The following is a 19,138-nucleotide window of genomic DNA, read 5'->3' as shown; positions in this document are numbered from 1 at the left end:
CAGGTATTTTCTGTGTTTCTGTATCGGGGGCGTAGCTCAGATGGTAGAGCGCTCGCTTAGCATGCGAGAGGTACCGGGATCGATACCCGGCGCCTCCAATATTTTTTTACGTTTTCAGGTTTTGTAAACCACTTTTCAAACTAATCTCTCCATCAGCATGTGTAAAATATCGTGACAGGATATATGGAAATTTATTTCAAAATTTGAAATTGATGGTGTTTCGATGGATCTACCTAATTATTTTATGGTAGAATGTTTCCAAACATCCTAAGTAAATAATATCAGCAAACAAACGATATCAGTCCTCATCTTTTGATCAGACTAAATTCAAGAAATGATAGATGTCAAATTATGGACGAATTTGAACGTGTTTTGTTTAGTATGTGTTAATCTATTTCCTTTTGAGAACTATTCTGTTGTTTGAAGGTTTGTCAAATTTAGTGCCGGAAATATGGAAATATGTTCCAAATAGTCACATTATTAAAATATGTTATAAAATGATACTACGCTCAGTAAAAGTTTCAACCTTTGGTCTTTTCATCCAACAATCATTAAACCTAACCTTAGGATACCTTTAATTGAGAAGTCTATTGGTTTACCAGGTATTGGCCTTTGTTTGACACAGCTTAGAAGTAACTGTTTTTGGATGTAGAGTATCGTTGTTTTTTTGCGAGAGATGCTTTGAAGAAGACCTGATTAGAAAATATATACTGTCTTTTAAATTTTGGAAACAGTTGAATTAAATTTCCGAAACGATGCTCTTGCAGTGATCAGTCAAAGTGATCAGTCAAATCAAGCGAATTGAGTGAATAATGAAAATATCATGAAAAGTCAATACTACTCGCTATGGTTGATGGTTTGTAGTACTTTATTTAAATAACGTCCATTATTATCTCAATTAACATTTTTCTACTTCAGGGAATTCGTAATTAATGATACAGCGATATATGGATATAATTTATACATATTTTACGTTCTTCAACAAATTTTAGAACTTATACACCCAAAAATTCGCAGAATTAATTCACAGTATTTATATGTTGTGTTTTTTTTTAAATAAACATTGTGAGAGTCACTTCAAACGATACTCTTTATTCTTTACACTGCTGAATACGTCTAAGGGACGACGTGATTTGATTGAAGCTTTTGTAGGATTTGAAAGAATGGAACGAAATTACAAAGGGACTGGCTCTTTCGCCGAAAAACTTTCTTCCCTAGGAGACAATTTTAAGCGCGTCCAAGTAGTGGATGTGTGTGTTATGTGTTATTTTGATGTTTCCGATTGAACCGAGTCCTGCCTGGTCGAAAAGGAATGTTCTATTGAGGACGTCCTTTGGTTTTCTTAAAAGCACCTACGCATTTTTGGGACGAGAATTTACATATGTATTTGAAGTTAAGTTTGGTGGAATTTCTTTTATATTAGGCCGCGGAATTTTGTCTCTACTACTTTTAGAATGATGTTTTAGTGAAATATAGTTTAGTATAAATGGGGGACTTATAAATACGAATTGATGTAATTCCCCTGAAAATGTAACAGGGGGCGTAGCTCAGATGGTAGAGCGCTCGCTTAGCATGCGAGAGGTACCGGGATCGATACCCGGCGCCTCCAACTTTTTTTTATCACCCCCCCATATTATTTTTATATATTTTTATTTAGTTACTTAATCTTATAGCACATATTTATAGATTATTACAGTAAAATGTTTGAATTATCCACTACTAGCGACCCGCCCCGGCTTCGCACGGGTGCAATGCTGATACTAAATTAAATACACTACAGAAAAAATATGAACGTTGTATATATAAAAACATAGCGGCCCGCTCCGACTTTGCACGGGCATAAAATATATATGCCTATGTCACTCAATGAAAACATGATTAAAATCGATCCAGTATTTTTGGTTCATTCATTACTGCCCTTGGCCTGCACGCATTAAATTTGGAGTAAAACAATTCCTCTTCCCCTATACTTACTATGAAGATTTCCTGCTATCTTTGGAATATCTAAATTCATACAATTTTTATTACATTACACATTTTTAAACGCAAATTTTAAATTTGTAATATCTCCGAAAATATTTGTTTAATTTACATGCTGTAAGGAACCATATTGATCTATATTAATTGCACACTGTATTTAAGGTACTTAATTCGATAAGGATTAATGCCGTATTGCTTAAAATAGCTTCGTAAATAAGCCATTTTCTCACGTAAAAAGTAAACAATAAAAATGGTTAATGTGGGTTATCCCTAAAAGATAAACATATACCATCGCGGACTTTTTTGTAGACCTTTTTATGGTGTACAATACTGTAGTACATTAATTTGATCTAACTCGTAGGGTTAGGCAGCGTTTTTGCTAATTGCTAAATAAGCCTAAAAAAATAGGTTAATTTACGACATCACATTAGAAACCTCTAAAATTAGCAATGTTGCCTTAGTACATTATGCATGTATTATACATATAAACCTTCCTCTTGAATCACTCTATCTATTGAAAGAAAACCGCACCAAAATCCGTTGCGTAGTTTTAAAGATTTAAGCGCACATAGGGATATAGGGACAGAAAAGGCGACTTTGTTTTATACTATGTAGTGATAGTGATATATAAAATATATTTACATTCTTTACAATTGGTAAAGTTATCCAAATGTTAAAAGACTTTAGTTTGGTAGCCCGAATATTTTTTGTTCATAAAAAGTACTTTGTGAATTATTTAATACTATTTTGAAATTTTAAAAATAATTATATTTAATGTATCAAAAAGGTATGCCGAAAAATTATCGATAATTTTGTCCGATATATCTATATCTTTGTTTTAATTAATGATATTTAATTAAAAATATTTCTTAAACATTTGAAAAACCTTTTAATTATTTTTATTGGAAATGCACTTCATATTGGTATTTAATTTTAAGGGTTTATTAAAAATATCACAACTTTTTAAAATGTTTAGGGAATATAGATATTTTTTTTGCTCTGCTTCCACGTTGCTATGATTTAGCAACCTTATTTCATATTTCAAGGCTAAATCTTGGATCACTTCATATACCCATTTGACTTCGAGGTCATCGCGTTAGCTTTTTGTTGGTTACGTGCGATGAGTATTGGTAATTAATCGTAGAACTTCATTTGTTCCTATGTCCTATATAGAGACCTATGTCCAAATAGGGATTAGGGAAGAAATATATCGATATTTTACATATGTTTTTGAAATTAATTCTTTGTCTGTATTAATCTAAAATAATTTTATTAATATATTTATGTTTTAACTAGGGAATATTAGGTTTCCAAGATTAAAAGTCATATTTTGGAAGAGCCTCTATTTTGACGTAATGAATGTGTAGTATTTTGTTTACATTTTAATCGAACATTTGTAAAATATAACTGTAAACAATTTCCCGAAGTCCTTAAATGCGGTGCAAGGAAAATGGTCCCAGTCACGCCAGTAAGCGGGCTGGGTTAGACCGGATGTTTTCTGGGATGATTTCTAAGCCCACGTTAAACTGTAGTTCCAGTCCTGGTAAACCCATAGTTTGTTAAAATATATTAAAAAAATATAAGTTTTGTTTCATAGCCTTTCAATTTTGTTCGTCAATTGATGGGGTACATTGTTTTAATTGAATGGAATGTTTTCAGCTATATTCCTAGACGTGGCCCCAGCGTTTTATAGAATACAAATTGGCTAACAAAATACCTAGTCATGTGAATGTGAATTGTTACAATAGGCAAATTTGATAATGATACAGTACTACTAGCTACAAAACTACGAGTAAAATTAGATATTACGAAGTCTACACACGTGGATTTCAACTACAGAAAATCAGATTACCAGCGAGTGAGAATTGGTTCTAGAGTAATTCCGCACACAACAAAATAATTGGACATAACACTAGATTCCAAGCTTCGTATGAGGCCCAAAATATTGTGGTCATTGCGTGGATAACAAACCGAATTATCACTTCACAACTAATTATCATAAACAAATTGCGAAGAAAAAATTTAAAAGAGAAATAAAGCTCTTCGCAGCAGTGTTTACGCCCCATGATATATGAGAAATTGACATCCATAAAGACCTAAGAGTACCAATGATCGGCGAAGAAATTAAACGGTTTACAAAAGAAAAAGAGAGATTACATGAACAGAAAAATGTCGAAGTACTACCGTTGCTCCACAACAGTGGACTTACCAGGATGTTGAAGAGAGACCCTTTGAGCTAGAATAGTTAAATTATATATGATAATTATACCGTGTTTTAAGCATTTAATGAATTCACCAGTGGGAGTATATCCAAATGCTAATTAAGTTTGGCTCTGAAGTTTTATATTTGGGCTTTAAGAATAATATTAATGAGAAATTGGTATATAATGAATAACTAGTGAAGTAGACGAGCACGTTGTGGTTTTTAAACAAATAAAAAATAGTATTTTCGTAAATTTTATATCGATAATATAAGAGAAGAAGTCGAGTCACTAATGCAAAAGAAAAATAACTAGAACAACCATAAATTTTAAACGTTCTTTTGTGATTTAATGACGTAATTGTTCTATACAAACCAAATTCAAGGTAATTTATATATAGTAATTGCATTTCCAACATTTAAGTTCAGAGAACTTCATCGGAACCAATCTACTTCGCGTCCATTATATCGACGTCTTCGTTTTCTTCGATCTCACGTTGTAAGTTCAAATTTCATTTTATGGCAAATGGTCTAGAATACAGTTTTGAAAGTACGATACGCGATACACTTATTGAGTTTCCGAACGGGCTTTTAAACTGTTGCATCATTGTGATCTGTCCTGCTCGATGAACTTATATCTTGCTACTCGAGACGCATTGTGTGTATTTTTTTTTTCTAAAATAAAAATTGAACCTTTCAACGTTTATTACTATATGAGTTTTTTAAATTGATATATTATTACTATTAGTTGCCGACATTAATTAGTTAGCCTACAATTTGTCTCTACACAGGTATTTATCTAGGAAGACTCATTAACCCTTGCTTAGTTGATTTAGAGTTGATTTTCTTTTATAACATTTGTAATCCTAAAGTATCGACGTAAATAATTTTTCCTATAGTATCTGGGTGCCGCAGAATATCCCCGTAACTATATTCTATTTGTCCATATAGGCTTTAGTATTTGCTTCTACTTTTCATTTTGATATGCCCCTTCCAACGATGTTCTGCGTCAAGATTCTTCCCAAAGTACTTGGCGGTATATGAATAGTTTGGGTGTAGGTGAACACAATATGCACTGATTTACTCTCGTTGATTTTTTATTATCCCTGTCTGGGTTTACTGATTTATATTATTGCTTGAGCGTTACAGTTTTCTGGTTGCATTTTCTATTGATGATATATATCACATGTATAGAGTATGTAAGAAGGCGGGACCCGAAACACCGCCTTGCTTTTATGCCTTTCATTGTTGAGTAAACTTCTTCTTGTTTAACTCTAAATATTCAGGGTGGGATGTAAGAGTTCAAGAGTTCACAGTATTACTTCGGTAACATTTTATGGAGTTTATTTGTCCCTTGTGCCAAATTTTAAGGAACATATGGGCTACATTTAAGAGTGACACAAGTTTTCGAAATCTAATTATTAGTTTTAATTATTTTTCACACAAATACCAGCTCCAGAAGTCTTTCAGTTGTCCAGAAATACGAAATTAGACTTAACGACGTTTCTCTGATCTCAAAGAATCAACCGTCTTTTCAATATTTTTGGTTCAGTATGACTGTTCTGTGACTAGTTCATGTGAGATTTAGTACCAAGAATAGAATGAAGAATAAGAATAGTCACCAGTGTCCTCCCTTATTTCTTTTAAAATGGCGCTACCATAACTGTGATTTGCTGAATGTACCATTTTTAGTGACTTAAATTAGTATATAGACTAAAAAACATGTTGTTTCGACAAGACAACAATTTTCGCAAAATAAAGTATACAACAATAGAAGTGTTCTAATACTTGTTAGTAAAAAATCCATAAAATTGAATTTCACTAATAAATCTAGTCATAAAAATCTAAATATAAATTTGTTTTTAGTTGGTTGATTGAATAGAGGTATTGGAATATCTATCAGCTGCTGGAATTAATTGATATGGATTTTTGAATTTTATTAGCCTTGATAATATTCATAATGTATGTCAGTATTCCCTTCCAATATTTGAATACATTGCTGTTATTAATATAAGGATTTATGGAAGGATATTCCTAAGAAATACTTCTATAGTCCGTCCATTTAAACAGTGAACTCACGTCTTGAAAATTTCTCGTAAAACATCGCAATGTTACTACACCAAATTCCAGTTTTACTTCGTTCTGGCTTTGGCATATAACACATTTCTAATCTAACAGAAGTAACGATTTCAATTAATATAATTTATTTTAACATTACAATACATCTAATGCGTATATTATCTTGTTACTGTTTGAAGTAAGTGGTTAGAGATGCAATCTGTTTCTGATTCTGACAACCAACCCAACGTTTTCCAGTTTATAAGTTGTAATTGTTATCCCTAATTTTAAAGAATTTTGCGGACCTCTGACAACCAGGCAAATTTTTGTAGGCTGATTCGATTACAGCCAAACCAAACAGATTGACAGCTTTGTATTTATTTTAGCTAGAATTCAATAAGAAGGAATCTATTATCTGAATTTATAGTGAATTTACGAATTGAGATAGGAAATACATTCGACATCGTTATGACGTGAGTTCACTGTTATTTTGAATAGACTATAGATGTGTTTTAGTGATTGGAAGAGGCGCTAGCACAAGTGCATGATATCTAGTGGGGATTTTTTCAGTATAACCTTAACATAGATGAAAAAATAAAATAATAATAATAATAATTATTATTGATTGAAATATTATAAACAACAATTTTATTCTGTATTATATAATCTACTTAATATTTAAATTAAGCTACTTTTATTAGGCGGTTTAGACAGAACGAAAAAAGAAAAACTTTATTAAAATTCGCAATGTTTACGTCTGTCTTCTAATGGTCGTATTTTTTTCAGAAGAGCGCCCGAAGATTCAATTAAAAACAGAACTCGACAATTTTAAAACACGCAACCGCAGATTGGGGCTTTTTAATTTATATGTAAATGTGCGTACGGGTAAAATAAAGCGTCCCGTTGTGGTTGATGATTTTTTTTTCAAGATATTTGCTTCGTTGTGTGAACGTTGTTAAAGATAGAATCGTAGACAACCGAATTTTATTTTCTATATTCGAATCGGTGATTCTTGTTTCGTAAATTCTAATTACCGGGTATATTTCAGCTTTTATGGCTTTATTTTTTTATTGTATTTGTGTATTTGGATCAGTAATACATATTGATGAATATGCGACGTCGACCTAAGAACGAAAGCGAGAACTTAATCTGTTATATTCGACGGTTTTTAACCGACTTCGAAAAAGGAGGAGGTTCTATATTCGACTGTATATATATTTTTAATGTATGTCAGCCGATTTCTCCCTCAGTTATGAACCGATTTTCAAAATTATTTTTTTATTCGAAAAAGGGCACTTTCGTGGTGGTCCCATTGGAATTATATTAGGATCGGTTGGGGGTAGGAGGTACCCTCAAATTTCGAAAACATGTACATATTTTTTTATCGAAAATAATCAGATATATATGTTATTGCTAAACTTAAACTAAGATGAAGTAACGGAATATCGGAAGTAGTTCAGTGTAAAAACCTAGTTTGCTTTTTAAGTACTAACCATATCATATGAGAAGGCGTAGAAATATAGTAGGCAACTGCTTCTACGGTGTAATGGTTAGAGCGTTCAGCTCATACGTGGGGGTCGCGGGTTTGATTCCCGACGGGGGCATCAACTTATTATTGTTCTAGTTCGGTTAGAACATTTGTCAAATCGCCTGGCTAGGTAGCGGACCGCGAGGCCTGAAGCGTTCAATAAATAAATAAGGAACTCACAAAAAAGTAAAAAATCGTCTTAATATAAAATATGTAAATAATAATTGTTGTAATAACTAAATAAAAGTCAACAAAAACATACAAAAGTTAACATATCTATTAGGCGTATTTTATATTCTACTATATACACGCCATTTAGCTTAATACCTAACTGAACCTATTTATCTATTTACAATATTATTTTGACTACTACCAACTGATCAGTATAAATATAAATAAAGTTGGGCCACGAAATTGCTATTGTTGTTAAGGCAGCGAAATAACAATAATTTTAAATCTATAGATCCGATTAACTGTTGAACTATTTACTAGAAACTGTAACTTTGTTAGGTGGTGTTAAGGTTGTGTAAAAATTGTTACACTACCGTTTGATTGAATAGGTTAGGTACTTCCGTATAGTTTAATTAACGGCATCTATTGATATCAATTTAAACAACTAAATTTGGTTATTTAACTACAAAGTTAACACCAAATCTAACTTTTAAATTCGATAGTTTTTTCTAGTTTTAAAATAACAGTTTTTGCATTTAGTATTATTGAGTCAACTAATTAAATGCAAGGTACTTGTTTTTTGATTACTACGTTGCCACATTTTTGCAAACGTATTGATTGATCATATAAAGCGGTGATTTTTAATAAAGACGATTTGCAAGACTTATTGAAATATTATTGAAAGAATGAGGGAAAATGCTATCTTACGAATTGACAGAGAATGTATTTTTTAACTGCTTGCTGACTTTGCTAACTGCTTAGTATCGCGCTTTCATTGCTCGCCAGCCAAAAAGAAAGATGCATGACGACACTAATAAAAGAGTTGTGAAGGATACGCTGTTGCAGTTTGACTACTTTATGCGCGCAACCAGCGTACTCGCCGGACATAGCGTCTTCAGATTATCACTTGTTCAGCTCGATGCAACAATGTGTTACCTCACGGTTTGCAAATGCTGGAAAAGAGCGAAATTGAGTCGACGATTTGATCGCTGTCACACCATTATAGTTTTTTCGTCACATCGTCATTTTGCAAGAAAGCTGGATTTGAAGTAGTAAAATACAATAGAACTTAAATAAAACCTACAAACTAAAAATGTACAATAATCATAAATGCTATATAAAAATTAAACATAATTTCATTTCTAATCATAGAAAACGAAAATTAATCCATGACATAAATAAAATTATCTGAATAAAATGACATAAATGCTTTATTTATTATTGAACAAAAATATTTTTTAACAAAAATCGAGAGAGTTATCGAAATATTATCTATTGTTACCATAAAAACAGTCAAGATATTTTACTATTTATCATTCCCAATTTTAATCTTTTTACCCTATTACATTAACAATCTTGAAAAATATCGTACCAAAATGCTATAATATTAATCACTACATAGTATAAAACAAAGTCGCCTTTTCTGTCCCTATATCCCTATGTGCGCTTAAATCTTTAAAACTACGCAACGAATTTTGATGCGGTTTTTTTCAATAGATAGAGTGATTCAAGAGGAAGGTTTATATGTATAATACATGCATAATATACTAAGGCAACATTGCTAATTTTAGAGGTTTCTAACGTGATGTCGTAAATTAACCTATTTTTTTAGGCTTATTTAGCAATTAGCAAAAACGCTGCCTAACCCTACGAGTTAGATCAAATTAATGTACTACAGTATTGTACACCATAAAAAGGTCTACAAAAAAGTCCGCGATGGTATATGTTTATCTTTTAGGGATAACCCACATTAACCATTTTTATTGTTTACTTTTTACGTGAGAAAATGGCTTATTTACGAAGCTATTTTAAGCAATACGGCATTAATCCTTATCGAATTAAGTACCTTAAATACAGTGTGCAATTAATATAGATCAATATGGTTCCTTACAGCATGTAAATTAAACAAATATTTTCGGAGATATTACAAAATTAAAATTTGCGTTTAAAAATGTGTATTGTAATAAAAATTGTATGAATTTAGATATTCCAAAGATAGCAGGAAATCTTCATAGTAAGTATAGGGGAAGAGGAATTGTTTTACTCCAAATTTAATGCGTGCAGGCCAAGGGCAGTAATGAATGAAACAAAAATACTGGATCGATTTTAATCATGTTTTCATTGAGTGACATAGGCATATATATTTTATGCCCGTGCAAAGTCGGAGCGGGCCGCTATGTTTTTATATACAACGTTCATATTTTTTCTGTAGTGTATTTAATTTAGTATCAGCATTGCACCCGTGCGAAGCCGGGGCGGGTCGCTATTAAATAATATATTCTTATTTTAACAAGCAAACTACCAAAAAAATCATAAACTACATATGTTACATATAATTCTATGCAAGCATAAATTGGATACATTTTTGTCTAGGTCGCAGCTAGGGCGACAGAGCCAAATTGTTAAAAATCAGTTGAATGAAACTAGTAGAACCAAACATAGTAACTAAAAGTACGACTGAAACAGTCACTGGTAAAAAGCAGTAAAACCAGTCGAACCAAAAATAGCGACTGAAACAGTCGATAGTTCCCAACGCCACTAATAATATATCACTTATGATTGAACTAGGCATGTTGAATTTAATCAATTTTATATTATGTATAGTTTTTAAAATAACAAAACATTGAGTTACGTTACACTCAAATATTTATACTGTAGTCTTTGAACACATTTTTATTACTTTATAAGCGATTAGGTTCTGATATTGCTTCCGCCAGAAGTTAATAATAAAACGGCTGTATATTTATAAACCCACCTAAAGATAAAACATCGATTTCGTTCCACTCTATTCCAATAATATTTAAATTAAATATCTTCCGGAGTCTGGCTAACGAAAAATTTCGGCTCCCAACATGAATCCACCTAGACCCAATTTGCATTTTATCAGAAAGTGAGTGCAGTATTGAGTCTTGAATAATGCAGGAGGATTATTTTTTGCCGCCGTTCATTTTTACTACAATGGCGTATTAAATTATTTATGGCTTACTTATCCTTTCGTTATGCGGCATAGTTATAAAGCTTAATTATTGTGTTCGCCAAGTTAATTTAATATGGTCCGAATGATATTAATTTTGTTTTTGCTTTCAGCTGGTTGTTAATTTTGGTTTTATTATTTAATTAGCGATATGCATATTTATGGTTGTTTGCGTTTATTTGGAAAATACCTTTTCCCTAACCTAATATATTTTCTAATCACTTATGGATGCTATTTTAAGAACTAATATATCATCACTACATAGTATAAAACAAAGTCGCCTTTTCTGTCCCTATATCCCTATGTGCGCTTAAATCTTTAAAACTACGCTACGGATTTTGATGCGGTTTTTATTAATGGATAGAGTGATTCAAGAGGAAGATTTATATGTATAATACATGCATAATATACTAAGGCAACATTGCTAATTTTAGAGGTTTCTAACGTGATGTCGTAAATTAACCTATTTTTTAGGCTTATTTAGCAATTAGCAAAAACGCTGCCTAACCCTACGAGTTAGATCAAATTAATGTACTACAGTATTGTACACCATAAAAAGGTCTACAAAAAAGTCCGCGATGGTATATGTTTATCTTTTAGGGATAACCCACATTAACCATTTTTATTGTTTACTTTTTACGTGAAAAAATGGCTTATTTACGAAGCTATTTTAAGCAATACGGCATTAATCCTTATCGAATTAAGTACCTTAAATACAGTGTGCAATTAATATAGATCAATATGGTTCCTTACAGCATGTAAATTAAACAAATATTTTCGGAGATATTACAAATTTAAAATTTGCGTTTAAAAATGTGTAATGTAATAAAAATTGTATGAATTTAGATATTCCAAAGATAGCAGGAAATCTTCATAGTAAGTATAGGGGAAGAGGAATTGTTTTACTCCAAATTTAATGCGTGCAGGCCAAGGGCAGTAATGAATGAACCAAAAATACTGGATCGATTTTAATCATGTTTTCATTGAGTGACATAGGCATATATATTTTATGCCCGTGCAAAGTCGGAGCGGGCCGCTATGTTTTTATATACGACGTTCATATTTTTTCTGTAGTGTATTTAATTTAGTATCAGCATTGCACCCGTGCGAAGGCGGGGCGGGTCGCTTGTTCAACATATAAACTATTTTTTTACTATATTATATTAATATCAATTATAAAAAGTCATTGTTGATATCTAATGGAGTAATGTAAAACATTTGATTTTACTTGCTGGTGACACAATATCAAGTAGAATAGGTAAATTTTCAAAATGGTTTTTTGCCATAGTCATCTCAATCCTGAACTTTTTCTGCTGTTTACTTGGAGGCATTATAATCAAAGCATTTTTACCAAGAGAAAATAAATGTCATAAAATATAGTCTATTCAAAGTTTTTTTGTAAATACGTCATCAAGATGTTTAATGTATTGCCTGCCGCAATTTGTAAATTCGTTTCAGAATCAGTTAATATTGCATTAATTTCATTAAACCTAAAATAAGTAAAAACCAATAAAAAGTTATGTATTTTTTTAAGGATATTTAGATTTTATGGTATTTGATCCGTGGAACTACTTAATATATATTATAGACAAATATTGCATGTTATTTCTTAAAAGAATATGAGTTATCTAACATGTTCATCTTCTTCACAATTTTCTCCGGGAGAATGATGTGAAAAGATTTCTCGAACATACTAAGTGAAGGATGTACGTTTCTACCTCCATGACCTCTAATAGATCCAACAAAATTATTGAATACTGATTGATCTAAACATTAAAGTATTACATAAGTATTACAAATATTTTAGGAATATTTTACAATTAAAAATAGTATTTATTACTACTAATTATCCAGTTATCTTAATTATTACCTTCTTGCAAGACTTCTTTATATGGAGATCTCACAGCATACGAACAACTTGGTAGATTAATTGAATTTTATTACCACTAATATCTTCAGTAGGTTTTGATTTTCTGTAAACAAACAATATATAAACAGGCATCTAGTAGACAGATAATTTTATATGTACCTGATAAAAACAATGTTGGATATGCGTTTACCCTAATATCTGGTCGTGAAGAAAGGGTAATTCTAAATTCTTCACTAAAATGTCCGTAACAGACACGATGACGTTGATATATTTGCATTGTGATTTATCCAGGTAATTTACTACAATTTACTTGATCAACCCATTTTTGGAAAAGAGCGAGATCATTCTTACATATATATATATATATATATATACATATATATATATTTAAGTCTCGTTTTACCAACTAAGGGTTTATCTGGACTGGGCCTAAAGTTTAACGTGGGTTCCGAACCACGGTCCTCAGCATTAAGCCTACTAAACTTTAAAAATCATCTCAGAAGACATCCTTATCGACTGCGATAAATTTCCTTGTCGGATTTTACACTCTTGCCTAGAATATTAACAAATTTTAAACAATAACAAACTTAAATTTACGACAATGCCCTAGCAGGATTCGAAACCGCGGCTATCGCAACAGTAGTAGGACCGTCCTGTTGCCTTTACCACTGCGCCACCAGGCCGGCAATAAAAGATTTGGTGTGGACACATTTGGATATATAAATATATATACATATATATATATATATATATATATATATATATATATATATATATATATATATATATATATATATATATATATATATATATATATGGAATATAGAGGATTTGAAATTTGTATTAAAATAACAGATTTTATTCTGATGGTAAGCCACAAAAATTCATATGTGCTCAATCTCAACAATTGACCAGGTCCACAGAATAACAGATGTTATTAAAAAAGCCTACGAAAGTAAAAAAGTATGCTCAACTATATTTTTACATGTAGCACAAGCTTTCGATAAGGTTTGGCATGAAGGCCTTTTTCATAAACTACAGAAAATGCTACCAAAACAACACCACCGAACTATTAATATCATACATTACAACCAGAATGTTTAGAGTCAAACAAGAAGAAGCTTACTCTACAATAAAAGAAGCTAAAGCCGGTGTACCACAAGGAAGTGTACTGGGACCAATGCTTTATCTACTCTACACTTGTGATATACCACAAACGGAAAATATTACGATGGCTACATTTGCTGATGATACTGCGATTATAGCTGTCGGAAACAATAGTGAAGAAGCCTCACGAAAATTACAACAGGCAAGTGACAATATAAATAATTGGACACAAGCTTGGTAAATAAGAATTAATGAAAGTAAATCTGTACATGGGCAGTTCACCCATAAACAGACCGTACAAGCACCCATAACATTAAATAATACTATCATTCCATATAGCAACAACGCTATATATCTCGGAATATATCTCTATGCAAAACTTCGCTGGAAGATATAAAGAAGAAAAGAAAATAACTGGAATTGAAATATAGGAAAATATACTGGCTAATTGGAAGAAAATCACAATTATCAGTACATAATAAATTGCTATTATGTAAGCAAATATTGAAACCTATATGGACATACGGAGTTCAATTATGGGGATGTTCTTCAAAGAGTAACATAAATAAAATACAAATTTTTCAGAACAAAGTCCTGAGAGGTATTGTGAATGCACCCAAATGCTATAGGACTGATTATCTACATCGAGACCTTCAGATACTCTTAGTCAGTCAAGAGATCAAAAGAATTGCAAGGGGGCATGAGGAAAGACCCTATTCTCACACGAATATTGAAATATTACAACTATTAGATACCACCAGAACAGGACACAGACTCAAAAGAATCAAACCATCTGATCTTGTGTAGTGTTGTGTAGTGAGGTGCATATATTAAAAAATTCAGCAGTGACATGTATAAACATTATTTCACCAGAGACTGAGGTAGGGCCGATGGGTCCTCCTAGTTATATACCTAGATTTAAGTTATCATAAAAACAAATTGTAAGTTAGACAGATGCGACTAGTAACAATATATTAATTAAATAATAATTTTAAAAAATGTGTGCCCAATTTGCTTAATGCTAGTTATTTTTTAAAACCCTCCCAAATATTTTCGCCATTTTCTCAGTTTACCGCGCTCTCAGTTTACACACTCCCAAAGAATGTATCGCAGTTCGAAAACGTTATCCGCTCGCCGAGTATTTTCAAGTTGCGGCCCTGAATCGAAACAGAATATTCCGAATTAAAGCCGCATTCGTGCCGCCATTTAAACTTTGGCGAAAAACCAAGACGGATTCCTCGCCTCGGAAAAAAGCTCTAATTCCTCCGGCTGCCGCCACGAAACTTAATACGGATAGGAGATATATTAATGGAAGTTTGTCGGACGCAATTTTTTCCCCTAGACTAAATCTTTCGGTGCAGACTAAACCGGTACGGCCAAATCGAAAGTTGGACACTTGGTGGAGATCCGGGGTGATATATTGGGGCGGTCGGGTCGGAAGAAAAACGGGACAATAAAAACGTAACAGGATACAGTGGATAGACGAACGTTAGCTTTCATGAAATTCTTTTACCCAGAATTTGCCGTCTTTTTATTCATGGATGAGTTGCTTAAGTACGGATCATTCTTGGACACAATTTTGATATGTTTGGATTAATGAGCTGTGAGATTTTTGAGGTATTTTGTATAGTGTTGCAATGTTGAGCCTGGAGATAATTAATTAAAGAAATAGTGTCAGAATTGGAAAAACCATGAATTTGCACTTATCTGCTAACAGGTTTGGGCAGTACTTGAAATTAAAATGCAAATACATGTTTGGTATTTGTTGAAGCCAGTAACACTAACATTGGTATATATGGTCTATTCAAATCAGTAGTGACACGCGTGACCTGTCAAAACGTCGCAATGTTGCCGCACCAACTCTTTTTTTTATAACATCTTTATTAGATACGCTTGGTACAATCTTAAATTATAATTAATTTATTACTACTTTTCCTATGTACTTGGGTTAATTAACAAGCAAGACGAGTGCGAGAAAATACATCAGTATTATTTATCAATTATTAACTTATAGCTATATTTTACACTAAATGTATACACTTTATATAAGTTCGTATGGTTTTGTTCGTTTCAATCTCCTGACATCCTGCGCCCTGTCCAGTAGTTGTATTACTTCCACGTTAGTATGATTTAGTAATCTTCTTTCGTGTTTCAAGGCGAAATCTTAGATAACTTCGCAAATTCATTTGATTTCCAGGTCATCGTTCAGTTACATAGTGATAGGCATTGATAATCAATCGAAGAACCTTGTTTTGACAGCATTGTATGACCAGTGGATTTAAAGTTTTAGTGCAACCCCATAGGTCCAAATTGGCTTTATAATTGTATTATATATCAACCTCTTTGATTTTAGATCAAGTTGAGAGTATCTCCCGACTAACCAGTGTTGTTTTTGTCTAAGGTGATGCTTCCAATTTAATCTACAGTTAATATGGATTCCAAGGTATTTAGCTGATTCTGCGTGAGGAATCGGGCATCCATTGTGTGATATAATTAAGTTTTTATTATTTCGCCTCAATGTAAAATTAACGTGGACAGATTTGAAGCTATTAAGTTGAATTTTCCAATCTTTCGTCCATTTGTAGATTTTGTTGACTGCCACTTGCACTTTTTCTATTGCCCTAGGCAGAGATATATCTTTTGCCATAATAATTGCGTCATCAGCAAAGGTTCCAAGAAATGTTTCTTTTGTTGCTGGAATGTCAGCATTGTAGTACAGATACAGGAGAGGTCCTAAGACGCTACGTTGTGGAACTCCAGACGAGATATTTTTAAATGTCGAGAACGCCATTTCGTGCGATACTCTAAATTTTCTTCCGAATAGATATGACTCCAGCAATTGACAATAGTTACGCGGTAACAATTTGCTCATCTTACAGATTTATCCCAAATGCCAAACCCGATCAAAAGCTTATAGGACATCCAGGAATATTGCAGGGCAGTATTTCTTTTCCTCAAACGCTCTTTCAATAGCCGTAGTTACTCTGTGCACTTGATCGATTGTTGAATGGTGATTTCGATAACCAAACTGGAAATCTGATATTGTTACCAAATGTTTAACACGTTTAAATATCAGTTTCTCAAATATCTTTGATATTGCAGGTAGTGGCGAAATAGGTCTGCAAGATTCGACTTGTTCTGCAGGTTTGTCAGGTTTTTTGAGCATAATTATTTGTGCCACTTTAAAGCATTCTGGGACATGCTTCAGCCTTAAACAGGCACTAAATATATATGTCAACATGATGATTGCTTTTCGTGGCAGTTCTTTCAATAATCCAGGTGAAATGTCATCTACACCAGGTGCCTTTTTAGGATTGAGGTTATCAATTTCAGTGGCAACTTCCAGTGGAGAAATTAAATTTAGATCTACATCTATCTACATCATTTATCATCTACATCGGGTTGATAAACAGGTATCCCCCGAAGGCCTAATCCACCTAAGTAACATTTGTATATCTGAGTAATGTATTTTACTTTCTTTACAGAGCCTATTTATGTTTTACGCTTAGTTCTTGTTTCCTTCGATGCAACGTTTCCTTGTATAGTCATTGTGATATTTTTATATTTCTCTTTAGTTTGTCCTATTACTACCTGTATACATTTGTTTTGATTAAACTACATTTAATCACTGCATAACAATTAGTATTATTTTTCTCCTCATACATTTTAACCAAATTCTCATAAAGCTTTTACACTCTATATTGCAATTTCCTACTTTTAAAGTATATTAATTGTATACTGCCCGTTGTTTCCTCTTTCATCCTCTGTCTTGGTAATTGTCAGCATTGAATCATAAACCAACATTCATAAAGTTTTATTCAATCACTGTCGCTCAACCTGAATGTCTATTGTAATAATTCTTTGCAATACCCCATATCAACTCAATTGCATTAAATGTGCAGTGATAGGGAGGAAGACGTAATATTCTGTGGTCATAACGTTCAGTAATCTGATCTACCATGTAGCTTTTCTCAGGCTTATTTCTAAAAAAGTAAATTACGTAAATTGCAAATTGAATTTTTGATATATATTTACCGAGTAACAATTTGAAATTGTTCATTCTTTAACATGGTTTCCTCGCAACTTATTTTATGTACTTTAAGCCATTCCTTAATTGCAGCCTTTGTTGATGCACTTGTTGGGATTTTCTCCAGCAGTATACTATATATATGGTAGATATGGTGCATTGTGCATAACAATAGCTCGTTGTTTCTCCAAGTTCTTTAAAAGCTGATTTTCAAACAACTGCAAAAACAAGTTATGGTTCATTTCTTCATGGTAGTCAGCCTTGGACTTAGAGGAAAACACTAATTCTGCACCAGTAATAAAATCATTCCAGTTTCCAGCATGAAGAACTATATGTCTGCAATGAATTACTAATAAATGTTATGACTAACAAAACGTAATCGATTGTTATTCCAACGTTTCCCTTTTTCCATCAGGATTTCCAACAGGATAAGAACTAAATAAATAAGAATACACCTTAGTAATTTTGTAGCGCTTTATGGTGTTATATTTATTTTTTTGCAACTCTGGACCTTATTATACCACTTTGGTTGTTGAGAACCACTTTCCAAAATGTAGAAAAGTAATTTAGTCAGAATGAGACAACAAATATATAACAAATTTTGATATTTTACCGGATATTACATCATATCCGGTTTTCTGAGTTTAGTCTCCTCCCATTATTATTTCTTTTTATTCGTTCACATATGTTTTATGAAACAGGAAATTTAGAAACTTAATAAGATTTAACTAAATAAAAGGGAATAACATGTAACATATTCTTTGATAATAAAAATACACTGATTGATTTTATGAGCATTCCTTCTTTTATCTTTTTAATATTCAATCAACAGACATTCTCATTATATTTTTGTTTATATTATATTTCAATATGTTGACTTATTTCTATCGGCATACAGATGACAAATTTGTCCATTAAAATTATACATTTTCGATTTTGACGCCATTTGGGAATATTTCCGTCCAACTAATCATCATAATTAGCACATTGAAATGTTAATATGGTGTATCACAAATTAAACAACGTAATAATTTGTTACGTACATGTTTTATCCATTAATTTAGCTCTGCAAAATTTAATTTTGTTTGGTCGCATATACCCAAAACCCTTTAGGGATTAGATTATAACAGTTTCAATTTTATGCATGAATAATTAGTTAGTCAATAAGTAGCTTATTCTTTCTTTAATAACAAAATCGGATCTATTGTCGTTTAAAAGTATTT

General features: G+C 32.1%; 1 protein-coding gene and 2 non-coding genes across 7 annotated transcripts in view; all 3 read left to right on the top strand.

Annotated features, from left to right (window-relative positions):
- The window catches only part of Liprin-alpha (PTPRF interacting protein alpha), a 348,725-nt gene that overhangs the window by 109,881 nt on the left and 219,706 nt on the right, over window positions 1-19,138 (top strand). The window lies entirely within an intron of this gene.
- TRNAA-AGC (transfer RNA alanine (anticodon AGC)) lies at window positions 26-98 on the top strand. The gene has a single exon. It is a non-coding gene; the product is annotated as a tRNA-Ala (tRNA).
- TRNAA-AGC (transfer RNA alanine (anticodon AGC)) lies at window positions 1,537-1,609 on the top strand. Its single transcript has one exon. It is a non-coding gene; the product is annotated as a tRNA-Ala (tRNA).

This window comes from Rhynchophorus ferrugineus, unplaced genomic scaffold, assembly GCF_030347505.1.
Source record: "Rhynchophorus ferrugineus isolate W39M unplaced genomic scaffold, kcgeb_rfMv2 rfM2, whole genome shotgun sequence".
NCBI lineage: Eukaryota > Metazoa > Arthropoda > Insecta > Coleoptera > Curculionidae > Rhynchophorus > Rhynchophorus ferrugineus.
The sequence above is the reverse complement of the archived record's forward strand: the minus strand, read 5'-3'. Positions and strand labels throughout refer to the sequence as shown.